Source organism: Mesocricetus auratus, unplaced genomic scaffold (assembly GCF_017639785.1).
Source record: "Mesocricetus auratus isolate SY011 unplaced genomic scaffold, BCM_Maur_2.0 contig_4229_pilon_obj, whole genome shotgun sequence".
NCBI classification, from domain to species: Eukaryota; Metazoa; Chordata; class Mammalia; order Rodentia; family Cricetidae; genus Mesocricetus; species Mesocricetus auratus.
Window position 1 is genome coordinate 1 of NW_024429405.1, and position 20,190 is coordinate 20,190.

Genomic DNA, 20,190 nt, shown 5'->3' on the forward strand with positions numbered 1-20,190 from the left:
ATGACAGGAATACAAACTGGAAATCAGTAAGAAGTTTCTAATGAGAAATCAAACTACAATATGACCCAGCTATGCTACTCCTGGGCATAGCCCCAAAGGCGTCCACGCCCTGCCGCAGAGATATGCACACACCACATTTATTGCTGCTTGATTCACGCCGGCAAGGAATGGGGTCAGCTTTGATGTCCATCAACAGAGGGATGGGTAGTGAAAATACAGCACATAGACACTGCGGTACTGCATGCAGCTGTACTGAAAATGAAATCGGGAAAACTTTGGAAAACTTGATAGAACTAGAAAGTATAACATTGAGGTGACTCAAAGAAAGACAAGAACCACGTTCTCTGCCATATGCAAATCGTAGTTTGACATGCATATGTGAGCGTACATAATTGAGAGTAAATGTGGACAAAGCCTAAAAGACCAAGAGAGGGTCAGAAGAGATGCTCAAGAAGGGATCCAGGGCAAATGGATACAGGACATCAAAGTGGGAAGGAGGTTGTGTGGAGAGGGGGAAATGAGTAGGAGAAAAGAAACAACTAAACAAATTCTGCTCGGAAACCCCACATGCAAACACTTACTGTATACGTAAATCTTAGTTGTTTTTAAAAGAAGGGCCGTCATATAAGGTGGGGCAAGAAGCACGGGTGAGTGTTAAGGGGCTTACATTTGACAGCTGGACCCTGACAATAGCGTCTCCCCAGCTTCTGCCTGGAGACACTCACCCCAAAGTCGGAAAGGAGAGGAGGAGAAGTAGTGCGCCAGGGGGCTCATCAGAGCAGGGGCTGGCCCCTCAGCCCCCAAGGCTGAAGGGGGAAGCTCACGCTTTTATTCTAATCAGCCCCCACGCCACGCCCTTCAGTCAAAAAGGGAGGACACCCGGAGTCATCAGCACTGGTTTCCTCCAGGGTGACAGCCCGCACACCTTGGCCTCTCTCCTCTCCTGCCTACCCTTCCTTCTACCGTGTGGCTGAGAAGCGAGTGCCAGTCGCCAAGGACGCTTCTGCTTTGTAGTCCATTCACACCTTTCATATCTCAGTTTCAAAGCCCAGTACAGATGTTGACTTGTCCTCAGACACCCCAGGAAAGGCAAGTAGGTGGCACATGCTATTATCATCTTGCTTTATAGAAGGAAAGCAGGCTCAGAGCCATGAACTGTCTTGCTGAAGGCCTTGTGGGGAATAATTGTACATCCAAGGGACCTACATCTAGGCATCAAAGATGTATTATTACAGCTGAAATGTCTCAAATATCAGCCCTCTAATTGATAACCCTTGGAGTCTGAGGTTCCTTATAATCATATAAATAGGTCCTGTAATCTGCTAAAATCAAAACTCTCTTCAGGAAGCAAGGTAATACTCAGTTGGTAACATGTTTGTCTCGCAAGCATGGGGACCTCAGCTCAGTTTCCCAGGACCCATGTGAAAAATAGCTGGGTCTTGTGGCCCATGGCTGTAACCCCAGTAGCGGAGAGGTAGAGACAAGTGGATCCCAGGGGCTTGTGAGCCAGCCAGGCCAGCCTCCTCAGTGAGTCCCATGCCAATGAGATGCTCTTTCTCAAAAGAGCAAGGAGGAATGTCACCTGAGGTTGTCCTGTGGCCTACACACACACACACACACACACACACACACACACACACACACACACATACACACACACACTTTTCCAAACACAAACTATCTTCCTTTACTCTTCCATTAAAAAAAACAAAAAAACAAAGGAGATAAATTAAATCAGCACCTTGTACACACACACACTTGGCATGTGTGGTCATTTGCCTGGGAATATCCGTTTGTCTAGGTCAGTAAACTGGAGTTGGACAAGCTGTAGAGTTCCTGTCCTCCTCTTTGTCCCTACAGGCATCCCCACTTTGAGAAGAACAGCCCCTAACTGTGATCAAGCTATTCAAACCACACCTAAATGAACCAGAGACATGGGTTTGTCTGCTGTTAAAAGAGGGCCTGGTGACAAAGTGTCCCTCCCCTCTCCCCTGGCGACAAAGTGTCCCTCCCCTCTCCCTGGGACAAAGTGTCCCTCTGCTCTCCCCTGGTGACAAAGTATCCCTCCCCTCTCCCCTGGTGACAAAGTATCCCTCCCCTCTCCCCTGGTGACAAGGTGTCCCTCCCCTCTCCCCTCCCCCTTCCTCTATGCCTTCTGTTTCTGGTGTAGCCCATGCAGACCTCAAGCTCGTTATGTAGCCAAGGCTGGCTTTGAACTCCCGATCCTCCTTGCCTCTACTCCCAAGGGCTAAGATTGCAGGCAGGCACACCATGCCTGGCTACGAAGGACTATTTAAGCAGGGAATTTAATGTAGAAAATGATCGGTGTGCTTCAGTCAGATAGCCAAAGTCAAGCCAGCGGCAGGCTGGCTGGAGAACAGTGAGCACTGAGCTGCGGAAAGCTGGCGTGAGCTTTTGCTCTGTGAAAGCCAGAATCTAAACGGCCTGATGTGTTCTGCAGGTTCTAAAATGAAATGCCACTCTTTGAGTCATGCCATCCTAGAACATTCTTCACATGTTCCTGCATCCTTTATTGCCAGTCTTTATAGCGGGTCTGTAAGCACTGTAGCTTGAATGGAAAGACATCGTGGCAGCTGGAACCAAGGAATACACAAAGTCACACCACACAACAGACCCCACACAAGAGATTTATTGGCAGGGGGAGAACACGACGGTAGCTGCGTCTGCTCGGGTGAGAAGCAGCAGCAAACTGAACAGGGTACAGGGCTTATAGAGAGTTTCTTGGGAAGCGGGTGGAACTTTTCAGGGTGGAGATTGGGATTTCACATCCATAGCCTGGGCTTTTTCTCTCTGCAGGGTGGGGGCAGGGTCCAGCTATTAGGGCAGTTAGTGTCCTGTGGGTGGAACCTGGCAGTTGGAGGTCCTTGGGGGAGAGGCCTGGCCACTCATGTGGCCTTGCAGAGTCCCCCTTTATAAACCAAGATCAGCCTTACTCAGCCAGGGTTCGGTTTCCATGCCCTGCCATGTATGTCTGAAGCCGTAGAGTGTTGAGTGAGCCATTGTTCCTTATGCTGTATGCTTTCATCTGCACAGCGGGGCTGACCATTCCCCATACCGCGTAGATTTCCTAACTGTGATTTCAGGTGGGGTTTCCGAAACTATTACATCAGCCATCAAACACTCCTCCCTCCCGCCCCTCTTTTGCATTTTTTCTGGTGTTGAACCTGAAATCCTCAGAGCCCTTCAGTTATATATCTTGTCTGACTGTACTTTGAGACAGCATGTTCTCGATAACTTGCCCAGGCTGGCCTTGAGCTCACTCTAGCACAGGCAGGTCTTGAACTTGCAAAGTGTTCTTCCCCTGCCTGTTGAGTGACTGGGATTTCAGGGTAGTGCATACCAGGCCCAGTTGCAATTATCTCTCAACCTAGTCGTCTTAAGGACAGCATGGTGTTGGCTTTGGCACCCAGGAGTGCTGGCCCGTGTGAGAGACACAGTGGTCGGCACACTGATGCGGACAGCACCGTTATCTTGAGCCTTCTGAACCCTGGGGTATGAGCTGAGGGAAGATTATGACACCAGTTATGTTGCTCACAGGGCACTAACGAGTCTCATGCAGGAGAAAGGGAAATTCAAGCGGACACTGTGTACCCTGGGGCAAGTGCACAATAAACATAAAAACATTTTTCAGAAACGAGATAGTTGACAAGTTGGTCAGTCGACAACAGGTATCAACCGGCACCGGCACCGCCAGGCTAGCTGCCTGCAGGTGAGGAGCCAGCTGGCCCGCAGCAGCGCTAGTTCGGAAGAAAGAGGCCGAGAGAATGGAAGACAGCTGAGGGTACGTTTCCCTCAGGAGGGTGTCTTCCGTTAGCGTTCCTGCTACCGTCTGCAGGAGAGGGCCAAACTGTCACTCAGGTTGGCCACCCTGCTCTCTGCGTCCCCAGCCAGCGTCACCTCATCCCTGAAGCTGATGGCCACCTGGCAGCAAGTCCACAACTTCCCACAACCCCCTCACTCTAGCTGGTGTGTGTCCTGGGCCTGGACTCTGTGTTTCTCGGGGGATTATAACCAGATGCGTGTCTAAGACATGAAGCTGCCGTGCGTACACAGGTGGGGCACACTGGGAAGGGGGTTTATTCCTGACGTTTGCTTAAGCAAACACAGGTGAATATTTTCCTCGAGAGGAAGACAGGTGCAGGTACCTCAGACGCCCATACGTACCCTACTGTTTTATTCCAAGAGGGAACTGGAGCTATATAAAGCCTACAGTGTCAGACAGGTCCAACCTGCAGCCCCGTGGGGAATTCACCCCAGGAGAGCTATGAAAGTGGCCTTGCATACTTGTAGATGACAAAACCGTTTGTCAATACCCAAAGTGAGACACCCCAGAAAACATGTCCTCTTGCGTGCTTATCATCTCTAGGTTACGTTTGACACCCAAAACCATAGAAATGCGGGGCCAACGGCTGTCACACTGTTTAGTGAGGAAGGACAAGAGTTTGTCCACATTCACTGCAGATGTAGTTTTCAAATTCTTTGATTCACGTTCGGTTGGGTTTACAGCTGAAGAACCCAGAGATATAGAGGCCTGCCTGCATTGAGGGGAGGCAGAAGTATTCATGTCCCACGTGAGCCAACAAGGATAGTTCAAAACCTTTCCCAAGAGCAAGGCAAGACCAGGTTCTGAGGAGTGCAGATCTTACAGCTCTCGCAAAAGGAGCCTGGATTTAAGAACACACATTAAGTGGAGGCCTTTAAAAATCATAGAAGCTCTAAGGGCGTAAGTTCCATTACCTTTATGGAAAGGCTGCTTAGATGTGTCCCCCTCTCCTTGTTCTTCCCTCTTTCCATCCCCCCTTCTATTTCCCCTGCCTCTTGCTCTCATTTCTTGTTCCTCTGAATTGGGAGGTAGTCATTTTCTGGAACGTTCTTGGCATCTGTCCCACTGAGACTCCAGGAGTACCAAGAAGCCCTGTGGCACAGTGAGTGGGACACACAGACAGACAGACAGACAGGCAGACAGACACACACACACACACACACACACACACACACACACACACACACGGAAAGTCACTTGGGCCCATTGTTTCTCCAGACTTCCTAGACGACTGTGGGCTCTGCAATCTGTTTAGCAGTCAACTCACCGTCACTTTAAAGGTCCCATCAACTTCCTAAAGCAGCACCTTGTTTGGAGGCAGGCTTTTTACAGGAGTAATCGTATAAAACCAGGTCACTGACCTAACATCTTAGTGTCTTTATAAGAAAGGGGGTCAGAAACCAACACGCAAAGTGAAGAGTGAGCCCCCACATGGGCCTGAAGCCTGAGACCGGTGTGATGTTTCTACTGAGAGATGCCAACGATTGACAGTAAACTAACAGCAGTTGGAAGTGGCCTGCCAGGGGCCCTACCCATAGCTTTCTGGAGGAGCCCTAAGATCTTCCCTTCTGACTCATGTCTCCAGGACCAGGACAACACCATGTGTATTAATCTATCCATTTTCTGGTACTTTGCCACAGTTGCCCTAGTAAATGAATATAGCCACCTTGGGTACCATTTTGCTCCATGTGACTATTCAGGAGATGAAGACCAAAGTGACATCATGGTTGTTGAGGCTGCAAGACAGTGGTGGAGAAAGCAGGACCACAAGGGTGATTTTCTCTGCACTGGAGTCACTCTCTGACCATGTCTGTCAGCTCACAAGGGCATTTAACAACAAACAATACCACGACAGTGTTGCCATTGATTGGCTGAACTCACCAGTCAAACAGGAAAGTTCGAGGACTTTGTCAAGAAAAACGTCAGGAATCTCTTTTGAATGTGCTCAGATGTGCAAGCTGTTCTCCCACTGTCCGTGCTGAGCCAACAGGCTGGGAAACAGAGTTCCACTGGACAAAGTCAGGCTGCTGGGGACCTGTAGCCCGGTGCAGAAACAGGGAGCTAACAAATGCAGGGAAGGAAAGGGCAGTATGGAATGGAGATGTTCCAAGCACAGTTGACGTGAGCCCAGGAGAGGGGACTCCTTAGGGAACATCTCAGAGGAGTTGGGTTGTGAAGGATGGGTAAAGGCTTGTGCCAGAGAGACAAAAGGAAGAAAAATTGTGACAAGTCTATGGCACTGGACAGTGACGGGCAGTGATCAGACTGAAGGACAGATCACGTTGGCGAGATGGAGTGAATGGGATGGGGCATCAGACTCTTCTCTGTCTCTCTTGTGTTCTGGTACCAACAGGCGGCTCCAGGAAACCTGGGCATCATCCAGAACACAGGGAAAGTCCCAGGTGAGTTGTGCTGACTTCCTCCATTTGGACCAAATATCATAGAAAGATGCTCAGACATGAGCTGGATGAAAGCAGTAGGAGCCTGGGCATGAGGGCAAGGCCTTCACTGCTCTCTGAAGTCGGGCTCTCTTCGTGCTGAGCACCTGCCTGGCTTCCCCTCACTCTTCTTCAGTGTCTCGGGCCACCAGAGGCTCCAGCATGGGAGGAGGGTCTTCCTGTTTCAGCTGCTAACCCAGCTACATGGAGGCCACAGGTCAGCAGACACATCAGGCACTATGAGTCTGGGGGTCAGGAAACAGGCTAAGAGCTCAGCACTAGCAGCCAGAGACCCCGGTTTCCAGGCCCAGATGTGCCATTTTCAAGTGGTGACCTCAAGAATATTGTTCGATGTCTCTGATCTTTGCTTTCCCTGAGTTTAAAATTAGGTCTGTGGCATTTTCCTCTGGGAAGAAGACAGAAGGAAATGTTGAATGTGAGACTCCCTTCTCGTCAAAGGAGCCCTGAACAAATCTTACCTGCGACTGTGTCCAAACCAGTTAGGTTAGTATACTCGTTAGAAGACTCTCTGTCAAGTTCCAGGAAGCCAGGCAAGCCGGTAAAAGCAACAAGGCAGTTTATTGTCTCACTTACCTGAGATGATCCTGGGGAAGCTCAGAGACCTAGACAGAGGGAAGAGCTGGGGCCTCCAAGTCCCTGGGGTCTGAGCATGAGCCTGTGGGAAGAAAGAAGGGGGATAGTCTGATGACACTGGATGGGGCACACTGCCCACTGCGGACACTGGATGGGGGGCACTGCCCACTGCAGACACTGGATGGGGCACACTGCCCCCTGCAGACACTGGATGGCAGGACTGCCCACTGCAGACACTGGATGGGGCACACTGCCCACTGCGGACACTTGATGGGGGGCACTGCCCACTACAGACACTGGATGGGAGCACACTGCGCACTGCAGACACTGGATGGGGGGCACACTGTCCTTTGCAGACACTGGATGGGGCACACTGCCCACTGTGGACACTGGGTGGGAGGGCACTGCCCACTGTGGACACTGGATGGGGCACACTGCCCACTGCGGACACTGGATGGGGGGCACACTGTCCTTTGCAGACACTGGATGGGGCACACTGCCCACTGTGGACACTGGGTGGGAGGGCACTGCCCACTGTGGACACTGGATGGGGCACACTGCCCACTGCAGACACTGGATGGTGGCACTGCCCACTGCAGACACTGGATGGGGCACACTGCCCACTGCGGACACTTGATGGGGGCACTGCCCACTACAGACACTGGATGGGAGCACACTGCCCACTGCAGACACTGGATGGGGCACACTGCCCACTGCGGACACTGGATAGGGGGCACACTGCCCACTGCAGACACTGGATGGGGCACACTGCCCACTGCAGACACTGGGTGGCGGCACTGCCCACTGCAGACACTGGATGGGGCACACTGCCCACTGCGGACACTTGATGGGGGCACTGCCCACTACAGACACTGGATGGGAGCACACTGCCCACTGCAGACACTGGATGGGGCACACTGCCCACTGCAGACACTGGATGGTGGCACTGCCCACTGCAGACACTGGATGGGGCACACTGCCCACTGCGGACACTTGATGGGGGCACTGCCCACTACAGACACTGGATGGGAGCACACTGCCCACTGCAGACACTGGATGGGGCACACTGCCCACTGCGGACACTGGATAGGGGGCACACTGCCCACTGCGGACCCTGGATAGGGGGCACACTGCCCACTGCAGACACTGGATGGGGCACACTGCCCACTGCAGACACTGGGTGGCGGCACTGCCCACTGCAGACACTGGATGGGGCACACTGCCCACTGCGGACACTTGATGGGGGGCACTGCCCACTACAGACACTGGATGGGAGCACACTGCCCACTGCAGACACTGGATGGGGCACACTGCCCACTGCAGACACTGGATGGGGGGCACACTGTCCTTTGCAGACACTGGATGGGGCACACTGCCCACTGTGGACACTGGGTAGGAGGGCACTGCCCACTGTGGACACTGGATGGGGCACACTGCCCACTGCGGACACTGGATGGGGGCACACTGCCCACTGTGGACACTGGATGGGAGGGGGCACACTGCCCACTGCGGACACTGGATGGGGCACACTGCCCACTGCAGACACTGGATGGGGCACACTGCCCACTGCAGACACTGGATGGGGCACACTGCCCACTGCAGACACTGGATGCGGCACACTGCCCACTGCAGAGTGCTTCTCATGCCACCCACTGTCTTTCCTGGCACAGAGCCCTGCCATGATGGAATGGTCTGCTCTGTCATGGGCTGGGCCCAGCTCTGGGAAGAAGAAAAGGCCGCTTCTCTTGCTGTGACAAGTCCTACCTTCAGCACATTCCATGGTAGCCCAGGGACCCACCACATCTCAGAAACCCATGCGGGTTTAATACGAGAATGATACAAATGAGTTCAAAGCCTCTGCTCTCTCACTGTAAGAGGGCTGTAAGACAAAACATAAAAACAAAGATGGCCTGCTAAGAAAAGTAACATGAGGTGTGGTGTACCTATGCAAGGGGACCTGCACATGACCTGGGAAGGAGTTTGTGCTGATCCATACCAGTGTGAATGACCCCACAGAACAGTGTCCCAAGTGGAGGAAACCCATCCCATAAGACCACAGGCTGCACAGTTCTCTGTCACCACAAATACAGAACAGACAACTCTATAGAGGCAGAAAGAAACTTACATGTGTAGCCAGGAAAACATGAAACTCACTACCACTGATATGCAGTACTTTCTGGCTGAGAAATATGTTCTAAAATCAGATCCTTACAGGGGCCATGCAGCTCTGTAATACCCTAAAACCGACCAATTTGTATAATTTAAGACAGATTTCATATTCTTTGGTATGTGCTAAACATCTTAGAAACACAAGATAAGCACATGGAAAGGCTATGTAAAAAATGTATGGAAGAGGTGTTGTGGTGACAAACGCCTGTCATCCCAGCATCACAGAGGCTGAGGCAGAAGGATTCCGCAAATTTGAGCCCAGCTTGGCCTACATATGAAGTTGGGGCCAGTAGGGACCTGCTAAGAGGGAGGGTGGAGCAGAGAAATGGAAGGAGACCTAACTCTAGTCACCCCGGCCGGGAGAGTAGCATAGATGCCGAGAACCAGGCAGCAGAAGTACGGGGCCTCTGGAGGAGGATCACTCAAGGTAGAGGGAAGGGTAGTCTGGAGCCCTGAAGCAGAAAGTGCTCAATGTATGCCAAGAAGCCAAGTGGTTCAGAGCAGGTCTGAACAGATACCTGACTTCAGTGGATTAAATTCTAAGCACAGAGTAGTCACTGAAGAATGTAAGGGAATGGATGCCATGACCTCTGTTATGTTCTGAACATCATCCCAGCTAAGAAAGGAGAATGGATTAGAAGAGTCCTGTACTTAATGTCCTTTGATTAAAGACAGAATATTGAGAAGGAAGAAAAATAAACAGAATTGAATCTCTGCCTTTGAAGAACGAACAGTATGGTGGAAGAAACGATGCCCATAGACACACACAGTCTCAGAAGAAACCCAACGGAGACAAAACCAGGAAGGCTGGGAGGACCACTGAGACTCAAGAAGATGCGGTGTGACCAGAGAAGAAGGATCAGTAAGAAGATATTTAGCAGAAGAAAGAGGGAGAGTGACAACCCAGTGGTCAAAGCAGCATCTGCAAGGCACGGAAGTAAGAAAATGCAGGAGTGTATGAAAGATACCTTAGAGGACATGGCATCACACACCCATAACCCCAGTACATGGGAGGTGGAGACAGGGACATCAGGGGTTCAAAGTCATCCTCTGTCAATAGAGATGAAGGTCCAGAGAAGGCCACATGAGATTGTCCTAAACTGGGAAAATGAAAAGGAAGAAAGACAATGATGCCCAGTTACTCTTCAGTGAAAGAACAAGATGGAGGAGAGGTGATGGGAGATAACATTAATAACAACTAGCCTTTACTAAGTTTTAATATAAAGAGGAGATGTGGGGCAGCTACTGTTAATATTATGTCCTATAGGAGTCAAGACCCCAACAGGACAGAATGTCCCATTAAACGTGACAACTCAAGGGATGTTTGTTTTCAAGAGATCATTTCTAATCTCACGGCTAGAGAGTGGAGGACTACTGGCATACGGGAAAACCCTGACCCACAACAACAGAGTTGTCAATAAACTGGGGGCTGAGGGGATGAGGAAACAGAACCAGATCCAGAAGGACAGAAAATTACACAGAGGCCTCTTTCAGATAAATGTGACCGTTAGCCAAAGGATGTAGCCACCCTGAAGTGACCCTGAGGGGAGGACAGGAAGAGTGTAAACCTATGACTTCATTTCTTCACCTACCCCCCCCACACACGGTCAGAAGGGAAAGGAGGTACCCAACTGCCTTGCAATTGAAACGCTGAAGCTTTATGTCAGAGTGCAATACTGACTCAGTGTGTCTAAAGAGCTTTGATACAATGGAAGAAAAATATTACCTGAAGCCAAAAACTCAGTAAAGTCACAATTAGCTTCTTAAGAGGGAGTAGCCTAAAAAGAAGGAACTTGTTCAAGAGCACTAAATCAATAAATCAGCTCCATTAGCTATGCTGGGTAACAGTATACAGTAGAGATCTGAATAAGGAGGGTAAGTACCCAGGTGCTGTGCCAGACTTGGTCCTGGATTTTAAGGGAAAAGATTCTTACTAAAGAAACCCTGAGCAAAACAGCCTGAGGGGAGTAATTTTACAGTCAAGCATCTTTTATTTGAAACTCACCTAAACTAGCTTTAAAAACAAAGGAGAAATTATTAGAATATATGACTAGCTCCTCAAAGTGAGTGCTAAGAACTACAGATGAATCTCAAAGCCAAGTGACCGGAGGCCTGGACTTGCCCAGAGCCTGAGGCCCTTTACTCTTTGGGAATGCTGAATCATCCCAGGCTTCGGTTTCCCTCTCCTCCTTCCCCTTGCTCTGACTGGGCTCACAAGCCAGCCAGCTGTGTGCTCAGCAAATCTGCTAGCATAGAAGACTACCTTCACAGCGACAGCTTTGCATCACAGTTCAGACTGCCCAGTCCACACAGAGCAGGGTTACTACTGCTGCTACAAAGATTGGAGACTGGCTGCTACGTGGCACGCCCCGTATTAGAGAAAATTTAGGCAGGTGCTTACGCTGGGGCAAAGTCTAAAGAGTGAAGCAAGTGTGAGCACACTCCCGGACACCACGCGCGAATAGGAAGTGACCTAGCTGTGATACGTCAGGGAGCCGCCATGTCTCACCCAAAACAACAGAACAAGTTGGCGCGCTGGGAATCAGGGCTGGTAAAGGTGCCAGGACAATGAGGGCTGCTACCAAGAGAGACTGTGTAGATGTCAATGGATCTGCAGAAGCTGTGGGTCGATGAGTGGTGCTTCCATTTCCAGGGCAGAGAGAAGAACGGAAGCAGGGTGCCTACCAGACAGGAAGGAAGAGGGGAACACAGTCCTGTTGTCAAAGATAGGCCCGTCCCCCGTCTGTCATTGGTTGCAGAGACCAAGAGCCTCTGCAGGCCAAAGAGCCAGGTGACATGGTGACCTGAGTGGAGATGGTGAAGGAGGAGGAAGAAACTGAAAAGAGGGATGTGATCCTGGGGGACTCTTAGGGAGGCAGTGACATCATCGAGGATGGAAGAGACCTCTGGGGATAGCCTAGTCACGGAGCAAGTCCTATGCGGGTAATAGGAGTGACTCAAGTGGGAAGTGAGGGTAACAGGAGTGACTGGAGCAGGAAGTAGAATCATCACTGTTACTACTGCTTGCGCCATTTAGTTTTAGAACAGGAGAGATTTCTGTGAACCTGGAAAGACAGCCAGGGTAGACGTATTAGACATAAGCGTGCAAAATGAGCAAGTCATGTGTGGGACTCCGAGGAGGGAAGATGGGCGGGAGGAATTTTGATATAGAGAGACCGTGTCTCAAAGGCCAAAGCAGGCCTGAGAAGGTGGCTCCGCGGTGACAGGTGCTAGCTATGCCAGCCCGAGGACCCTGGGGTCATATCTCCGCACCCTGGCAAAAAGTTAGGTGTGCCCATGAGCACCTGCGCTCTAGGTGCTACGGAGGAGGAGACGGAGATCCCGGGGGCTTGGTGAGTAGACTAGCCAAATGGGTGGGACCCAGGCTTGGCTTAGGACCCTGCCTCAGGTGGAGAGCGACAGGAGGGGACCAGATGTCAGCCTCCACAGATGGAAAAAGAAATTAGACCAAAGGGAGAGAGCAATTTGAGCTAGAAGGAAGCTAAATCGATGAAGCCTCTCTGCTTGTTTTTGCTTCCCTGAAAGCAGAATGAATCCTCTTCTGGCCTGGGGCAGCATGGAGACAGAGGCTAATGGCCGAGTGGCGGAATTGAGAGTGAGCAGAAATAGGCCAAAGTGTTGTCCTACAGTAACAGCCCAGCTGAAGTCAGCATGGATCCACAGCCCGCGGTTCACACAGCAGTAAGGCCTGCTTGGGGAAGCTGGGAGGGAGGAGGGGGCTATCTGAAACAGAAGGGAGGGGTAAGACCACTGTGTGCGCCTAGCTAGAGCACAGGCAGACCAAGACCGGTCCACACAGAGGAGGAGGGGGAAACTGTCCGGGAAGAAGAGATGTCCACTCTCAGTACACGGCACCGCGAATGTCCAACACAGGCAGACCAAGACAGATCCACACAGAGGAGAAAAGGGAACTGTCCGAGAAGAAGAGATATCCACTCTCAGTACATAGCACCGTGAATGTCCAACACAGGCAGACCAAGACAGATCCACACAGAGGAGGAGGGGGAAACTGTCCGGGAAGAAGAGATATCCACTCTCAGTACACGGCACTGTGAATGTCCAACACAGGCAGACCAAGACAGATCCACACAGAGGAGAAAAGGGAACTGTCCGAGAAGAAGAGATATCCACTTTCAGTACACGGTGAATGTCAAACACCCTTCAACGCGGAGAAGGGTGCTTAAAGACACTAACCCACCCAACGGGCTGGGCAGTGGTGGCGCACACACTTTCAATCCCAGCACTGAGGAGGCAGAGGAGCAGAGGCAGGAGGATCTCTGGGAACTTGAGTCCAGTATGGTCTACAGGGTGAGTTCCAGAACGGCCAAGACTATACAGGAAAAAAAATGGAGGGATGAAGCAGCGACCTCCTGCTGCTACAGGAGGGAGTCCCACAATTCCCAAAGGGCTGTTGTGACACGGGGCGCCTAGCACCTAAGATTGGCCCAAAGGTAGACATGAAAGCCGGCCCCAGCGTGAGATGAGATATGAAAAGGACACACAGTAAGTATCATATTCTGTGTGACCACAACCGACGGTGACACAGTTCGCAGAAAGACTGACATAAAGCAGTAAGGGTGAGGTAAAGCGCACCGGTGAGTGCATTTGGTCCTGGGGACCGCAGCTAAGCGTGAGGTACATCCCTTTCTCTCTTCGCCCCCCCCATCATTTTACTGTGGGGAGGGTATTGTTCCAAGGAAAGCTTAAAGGTTTTGGAGTCTGGCCACCCTGCTATACCTACTAGCAGTCATAGACCACCCACCAGGACTCAGGCATTGTTCTCAAGGCTTTGCATACATTAGTTCTAATCTTTACAACAACCCTCCCAACTCTATATGCAAAACATGAAACTCAGAAGGGATAAGGAACCTTGCCAAGCCCAAACCTATTCCTCATCCTTTCCAAGGAGGGTGACAGCTATGCTAACCATGCCCCGCTCCCCTACCAAATATCAGCCCCTGAACAAAACATTATGGCTCTTCAGGTTTCTCCATTTGAAAACTGGAAATGCTTTTAAGCGAAAATAAAGACAAGCAAATTACAGGGACATAGGTTTGCCATCAGCTCATGAGCCTCCAAGGTGAAATGGGTGGGAAGAGCTTTGAGGTCAGGAGCTGAGAATTCAGCCTTGGGGTGCTGTTGTGTGCCCTTGGCAAGAGAACCAAGGAAACCCAATGCTCTCTAGAAATGCAGAGGCTGGGTTAGGTTCCTCTAGGATGCTGTTGCCAGCCCCAGGATGAAACAGTCAGTGATGAGACAAGACCTTAGCTCTTACCTCAACTATCCTGGACACTTCGCCTGCTCAGAGTCCCGACAGCAGCACAGTCTTAAGGGAGCCTCAGGGCAACAGAGACCCCACAAAGTGGCTGTGTCCTCAGGGCAAAAGAGAACCCACAAAGTGGCTGTGTCCTCTGGGCAACAGAGACCCCACAAAGTGGCTGTGGCATCTCTGGGCAGTGAGCTCTTCCCTTTGAAGCAGCTCCCTGTCCTGGCTGAGGAAAACGGTACCTGTGGTAGATGTTGAAATGCTCAGGAAGGTCCTGAGATGTCTTCTCAGCTGTCCGTAGCCAACCTAAAGTATCACAAACAATGACTGTGGAGCATATGCAGGTTATTAAAATGTTAAAGAATAACTTTAAAGCCCACAGCAGTGTCCTGCACAACTACAGCCTCATTAAATGATGGATTTTATTGCTGTTTTTATAATGTTTCTATGACGAGCTTACATTACCTTTTATGGATAAGAAAAAACAAAAATTCAAAAATGTGCTTCCATTTCTCCAGGCTCATGGCTGCAAAGTAAGGCTAAGATGGAATAGTCATATTGCTAAACGTATTTAGCTTTTATATCATATATTTATTCAGCTATATGTAGAACATGTGGGTATTGGCTTTTTGTTCCTTCATACAAAACATATTTTTCCTCTTGAAGAAACATTAACAAGCTGAAGCTTACAAACATGAAGCCCTCTTGGGAGTTCGTTTTCCATGATCTACAACGGAATGAAACACGGGCTACAGAATTAAAATCCAAGCATCAGTTGACTGGTTGTAGGGTGGTGCGAAGGTCCAGCATCCAAGAGCAGAAAGGCAGTTGGCAGTCAGCAGGATGGGTGGAGGAGCTGGACGTTCGCAGTATAGTGTCACTCCACGCTACACTGAGGGCACTGTGCCGAGGGAAGTAAGCCCAAGCTTCAGGGTGTTCATGCTAAGTGAAGAGGGCCAGTGGCTGACAGCAATCACTGTAGAAACCCACTGTGTAAGATGCATGTAGTAGTAAAATCATAGAGACCAGAGTGGGATGGTGGGTAGGCGGTTACCAAGACCAGGCGACAGAGGAAAGGGGTTGGTTAGTGAGCATAGAGCTCTGATCCAGAAAGGTGTGTTAAAAGTCACACTTCTCCAAAGAAACAATACTGATAGAAGATATATGTGTGTGTTATGTGTGCATACACACACTCATACACCATTTCTTTAGTAAGATGCATGAAATAACTTTTGAACAAATCCCAATCCTTAAATCAGGTTTATATTTATATGGTGGAGAATTGACGTGTAATTATAGAGGCTAAGAAGTCCTATAAATTTTTCCATGCTATGAGATCCAAGAATGTCACTGGTGTAATTTTAGTCTGAATCCAAAGGCCTGAGAAGCAGGTGAGCTGAAATCTTGAACTCCAATCCAAGGACAGAAGTCCAGGGTCACAGATGGAGCAGACAGGGAGAGGAGCTGTTCTCCTTTCTCTCCTTGCTGGGTTAAGGACATTGGCGGACTGGATGAGCTCACCCACACTGGTGAGCAAGTACAGTCTACTGAGTCTACAGATCAAATCTTAGCATCTTTTGGACACACGCTTGCCAACACTCCCTGACACAGCATGGTCACACTCCCCATGGCCTAGGAAAGTTGACAGATCAAACTAACCATCACAGAACCATTCCAGAGACTGCCTCACAACACCATAAGTAGACTTAATGTAACTGAACTACACTCTTAAAAAGAGTTAAGGTTCTTTTTAAAAAGTTGGTATATATACACAACTGCCAATCAATTGTGTCCACAGCTCTCCTCCACTAACTTGTCAAGACATGGATAAAAATAAACGGAAACCATTTTCTAAAAGTGGTGTCAAAACAAGGAAGCCACTAAACACTAAAACAGAAGGTGTTTATTGAAGGGGGCAGAAGGAAAAGTGGGGAGAGGGGTCATTATTCCCCAGGTGACGGGAGGAGCTTGTGCGTACCAACAGCAGTCAACTGTGGATGACAATTCTGGCATGCCGCAGAGTGGCAGGTACAGTGACCTCATCCCTCTGCCTGTGCTGTCACTGCTGTGGTCCAGCTGCTGGCTGGAGTCCTCAACAGCCGCCCTAGCTCCGTGAGCTCCTGCATCAAAATGCTGGCCCACGGCCATCCACACTACCTGAAGAGGATGAGACATGGGCCTGCCCCGGACATCACCCATGTGCCACCTGCTGCCTGAGCCAGTTTAATCAAGGACAGTTTGACCTCCACGCTGTGAGTCCAAGAGCCCTGATGTAGAAAATGACTAAAATGCACCAGCAGAAGCAAACGCTTTAGGAGTAGAAAGCGAGTTCACCAGCCGGGCTGCTGCTCACTGCTAGTAACGGGAAGCCCTCCCTGAAACAGGGATAGGAGATTCGTCCTTACCTGACAAGCCGTCTAAGCTAATCGGCAGATGGGACAGGCTCCAGGTGCCATTCATCAGAAGCTCATCAGTGGTGGCCTCCGTCCCCTCTGCCACCAAGGCACAGCCTGTATCCTCGGGCTGCTGACAAGATGGCGGCAGGGCAGGAGGGAGGAGAGCAGGCCTCCTTTCCCTATCTCAGTGTAGGAGACGCTGTTTTCTCATCTCATTGGCCTGCAAGGTAGCCACAGGCTCATGGCTCACTCGTTTATTACAAGGAGAGGATCTTGATCACAAACAACCAAGCCAAATTATTTGGGGAGACTACAGTGTCCACTGAAGAATGCAAATAGGTCCCGTAGGTATTGAAAGTCACCGCTGTGCTTCTCAGAGCAGAACCAGAAGTCTCCCTCTGACCCTGACACCCTGACTTTCCGTCTCAGCTCCCTCTGTTTCCAGCATTCATCTCGAGGGATGCAGGGTGAGAACGTGTGGGCTATGCGGTTAGATGTGATGGGACACACACACCCCACGTCTCTCCTAGAGACACCTGTGTGTCGTTGATGGGACACACACACCCCACATCTCTCCTAGAGACAAGACGCCTGTGTGTCATTAGTCACTCTGAGAAGCTCTCTTAGTCCTGCAGGTTTCTTACCCCGTGGTTCTAACCATCTATACTTTTCCCAGACAACTAAGGCGTCCTGCTGATACTCTCCCCACACTGAGGGAGGCTCTGTGTTTCTTGGAAATAGACTATATTACACTGCTCTCTGTTGGTTAAATCTCAGCTTGAGATGGTATTGTTCCTGGAGGCCCTGCACCTAGCAGATGGAAGGGAAGCTCTTGTTCTATCATGACCTTTGAGGTCAGAAGCTGTGGCCTGCTCATGCCATATGTTCTACACCCTGAATGGTAGTCAGCACAGAGAATCCAGAGGCAAAGGAATGAACTAGAATGAGCCCAGTCAGACCAAACTGGCTTTGGTCTTGTTGATCCACTCTGCTCTGTGTGTCGACAAAGCACCTCTCCAAGAAGGCTGCAGAGCTGATGTCCTCCAGGACAACACAAGGAAGCCTTTGTTCCCTCTGCAGTCACAGCCTCCCTGGTGGGTGGAGTCTCTAGGCTCAGTCCTGCCAGAGCACCTGGAGCTAGGAGTGCTCTGACTCCAGATTGGACCCTCGGGGCTGCCTGGTGACCCTCACATCACCTCTATGAGTGGAAGATGGTCATATGGGTGAGGTAGCTAGTCTGTAAAAGTTCTGGAGGTGGATAGAAGAAAGGCTTACCCTAAACACAAAGGAGCATTGTAACCAGCCCATGTGGCACCTTGTGGAGGCACAGATGTTGGGACCCAAGGGAAAGCTGATAAGAGAGGTCACCAAGGTAGCTTGTTTTCCCCTCTCGCTGACTGACAGCAATGAGGCAAACACACACACACACACACACACACACACACACACACACACACACACACACACACACTTGGTTACCCATCTGAAAAGCATTGCCTTACCTTCTCTCTTCTGAATAGGAAAGAGATTTTTCTCAGATGTGCACTTCCCTTCTCAAAGTCAAGTGTCTCAGAGAAAAAATTGTGCCAGTCCTAGTTCCCGAGAGTGATTCTGGTTTGTCTGCAAGCCAAGCTAGGTAGCCTCACCCCGCCCCCCCTGGCAAAGCTTTGTTTAGACATGGTTGTGTTGCCAGGGATGATGGTGGCTCATGCTTTTAATCCCAGCACTCAGGAGGCAGAAGTAGGCAGATCTCTGTGAGTTTGAAGCTAACCTGGTCTATAGACCTAATTCCAGGACAGCCAGGGCTACACAAAGAAACCGTGCCTCAGCAGGGGTGGGGTGGGGGTGGGGGTGTCACTTAATTCTGATCTATTCCATGTGAGGTTGAAATTTGCTGAGAGGAAACTGGGACATTTCTCTTTACAGATATGTAGTGAACACATACTCAATCTTTTTTCTTCCTCTCGCAGTTGATGGCTCGGGAATGGTGGCTGGTAGCTCAGCAGTCATTTCATCTCTATTCTGAGGGTAAAGCCAACCTTAGGGTGACACAAGGAAGAAGGAAGCCGAGGTCTTTGAAGATGCTAAGCTGAGTCACATTGTATCTGAAGCCCACTCTGGCTTACCATGTGTGGACAAACGCTTCTGTCATTTCTTTTTCAGTTGTGATTTGATTCCACATTGTGGACAACAGCTTTCTAACGAATATAAATGCACAGGGCCTACAGTCAGATCTGTGTGTCCTGTGTCCAATTGCTTTGGCTATTCTTCCCCATGTGGGGTTAGGGACATCAGTTGGAACTCTGCTGCTCTAGGCCCCTAAGGCCTGCACAACATAAAGCAGCTCTTCCTCCCACCCGAGAGGAAATCAAGGTAAGAAGTGTGACTGCCCGTGCCCACGGCCACCTTGGCGTGTATTCTGGCAGCTCGTTCCTTTGAAGCTGACTGGGGGCATGGAAGGAGCCACTGATAGCTGCTATGTCACTGTCCCTAACTGACAAGGACACTTCAAGTAGGTAAGCTAGACCAGCAGAGAGTCCAGTCTGGGCTCAGGGTTAACAAGGGTGAACATGTGGACTAGCTCATAGTTGATGTCATTTATATTAACCTCAAATATATATAATTAATCTTTTAAAACTTTTATTACATTATTTGTGTGCACATTATTGTGTGCAAATGTACTATGGTTCATGTGTGGAGGTCAAAGGACAACTTGTGGGAATTAGTTCTCTCCTTCCATCATGTGGGTACCAGGGATTGTCTCAGTTCCTCGGGCTTAGCAGCAAGCATTCTTACTTGATGAGCTATCTCAGTCTCTGGTGATTACTCTTGACTCTTGATGATTACTTTCCTGTCAACTTGACCGGATCTGGAATTACCTAGGAGACACACCTCAGGGGATATTCATGAGGATATTGCCAAGGAGAATTAACCTAGAGAGGAAGATACCCTCTTTGTGTGGGGAAACCTTCTAGTGGGTGGCCCAAATAGAAAAAGATCTGGGGGAAAGAAAGCAATGTTGCCTTCACTTATTTATTAGCAAGTTCATCGATGGCCACCATCACCATCACCAGTCTCTGCTGACATTAGATTCCAAAGTCTCCAGCCTTACAACAGGAAGTGAAAGTAAGCCATTCTCCAAGACTTCTTCAAGGCGTTTGTTTTGTTTGTTTTTTGAGGCAGGGTTTCTCTGTATAACTTTTGGAGCCTGTCCTTGCACCCACACTGTAGACCAGGCTGGCCTCCAAGTCACAGAGATCCGCCTGCTTCTGCCTCATGAATGCTGGAATTAAAGGCGTGAGCCACCACTGCCTGGCTTCCTCCGAGTCTTCTGGGACTACTGGTGTACCCAGCCTCATGGCTGGAGTCCAACTGAGTTCTCAGCCTATTTAGCATACAGAGTACCATTATTGAACTGCTTAATGCCTATCTTGTAAACCAATCCCCCTTTATAATAGATGT

General features: G+C 50.0%; 1 long non-coding RNA gene across 1 annotated transcript; it reads right to left on the reverse strand.

Annotated features, from left to right (window-relative positions):
- Positions 1-2,637: 2,637 nt before the first annotated feature.
- LOC121137977 lies at positions 2,638-18,324 on the reverse strand. The gene is made up of 3 exons (XR_005875227.1): positions 18,231-18,324; positions 6,877-6,958; positions 2,638-6,688 (listed from the first exon to the last, which is right to left on the reverse strand). It is a non-coding gene; the product is annotated as an uncharacterized LOC121137977 (long non-coding RNA).
- Between the last annotated feature and the right edge of the window lie 1,866 nt (positions 18,325-20,190).